This window comes from Stigmatopora nigra, chromosome 21 (genome assembly GCF_051989575.1).
Source record: "Stigmatopora nigra isolate UIUO_SnigA chromosome 21, RoL_Snig_1.1, whole genome shotgun sequence".
NCBI lineage: Eukaryota > Metazoa > Chordata > Actinopteri > Syngnathiformes > Syngnathidae > Stigmatopora > Stigmatopora nigra.
This window is the reverse complement of record NC_135528.1, coordinates 1,020,105-1,022,231: the sequence shown is the minus strand read 5'-3', so window position 1 is coordinate 1,022,231 and position 2,127 is coordinate 1,020,105.

Genomic DNA, 2,127 nt, shown 5'->3' with positions numbered 1-2,127 from the left:
AGTGTGGTATGCTGGAAGCACGGCATCAGACAGAAAAGCCATGCAGAGAGTTTTAACTGAGAAAATGCACTTTGTGGATTAGAACCACCAATTTCGTTATACACAGCTGTGTATAATGACAATAAAGGCTTTTGACTGGCTTTTGAATTTCATAAGCTTTTTCAATCATAAGAAAAGAAACATACATTTTTTGTGAATGGCAGGAATTGTTTTTATTATGCTAATTGGACTTGGTTGAAAGTAGTAACATTGGACATTTGGGTTAAAAAGATTTAAAATGTTTTGTGTTCAGGTTTGATGAGCAGACTGTTACAATTAGATGCCACTATATTGGGTATTGGATTGGATAACTTCATCCCGTATTCGGGAAATTTCTTTGTTGCAGTAGCAAGAGGGTGAGGATGCAGAAATAGGAAAGGCATTTTTCACAGATAGGTAGTAAATAGTAAGTAAATAAATTAATACATGAATAAATATATAAATAAATAACCGTGTTGCTGAAATATATATATATATATATATATATATATATATATATATATATATATATATATATATATATATACATATACATACACATTCATATATAAAGAAGCACATGTATACTTTATGAGAATTCAGTAGGTCCTAACCCACAGCCATTTTTATGTTAAAGAGCCTGACAGGGAGGAAGGATCCGGAAGCGCTCCTTCCTGCAGTGAGGGTACCGCAGTCTACTGCTAAAAGAGCTTCGAAGGGACTCCACCGACTCGTGCAGGGGGTGGAGGGGCTGTCCATGATGGACCTCATCCTGGTCAGCATCTTCCGCTCTCCCACTTCCTCCACAGAGTCCAAAGGACAGCCCAAAACAGAGCTGGCCCTCCTGATCAGCTTGTTCAGCCTGTTCCTGTCCCTCTCCGTGTTCCCACTTCCCCAACAGACCACTGCATAAAACACAGTAGATGCCACCAGTGTCGTAGAAGGTCCTCAGCAGTGACCTGCACACTCCAAAGGACCGTAGGCTCCTCAACAGGTAGAGGCGGCTCTGGCCCCTTATTGCAGATGTTTTATACATGACTAAATGTTTCACACTGGTGGTATAAGATTGTGAGCACGGCTAGTCCTTTGTCTCTCTAAGTGCCCTACGGCTGACTGGCGACCGGTCTAGGATGTAGTGTGCCTTTCGCCCGTAGTCATTTGGGGTAGGGCTCCAGCAAACCCTGCAACCCTTTCGAGGTATGAAAAATGAATGGATGAGTCTAAGGAACAGTTTGGCCATAAATATTAAGGGATTGTTTTCTTTTTATATTACGGTTGCCACAATTTTCAAGTTAATAGTTTATAAAGGCAGTTTTCCGAGTAGTAATGTAAATCTTGTTTTATTTGACTTTTTTCAGAATCCTAAACAATGTTGTAAGCCACCTCCTTGGGAAATATTTTTTCTCTTCTTTTGAAGTTTACCAGAACTGACTTTGCATTCATTTAGATTTTTGTTAACACATTTTACCAAATTGATTTGATTTGCATGTGACTAAATCAATTTGGCAATTGATTTAGTCACATCTCAAATAAACTGTCAATTGTTTTGATGTCTTTGATTTTGAAGTGGATAATCAGTAGAAATCAGAAGATTCACTCGGGAGAGCAGAGTTGAAAGCGAGCAACCAGGTAATCTCTCGCTTTCTAAATTATAATTGAGAGAGAGTGAGTTTGTAATTGCATTGACAATGTAAAAGCATTAATAATTAATATCGCGGCAGATACGTTTTATCTGAGGTGTTGTACTATGTTGCTTTTGATTCTTCAGCTCCAGACTACCGAGGGATTGTGTGGACAAGCCTGGAAGAGTGATCCTGCATATTTTCAACCTCGGTCTCAGTCTGCAGAAGTTCTTTTTCTTGTGTCTGTATACATTTTTGCTACTTCAACCAAGATGCGGCTTTTCTATCTTTTCAATTGCATTTTAAAATTTCTTAATGCTTCCCATCTACTTTGTCCTTGTGAATTTTTGGTTTGTTGTTTTGCGATCTTTGCGACTCTACCCCACCCAGTCTTGTGGCTTTCTACCGCAACCAAGGAAATTTCCCAAATACGGGATGAAATAAAGTTCCAAACCAATCAAATGACAGGAAAAACTGGAAAGAAAAC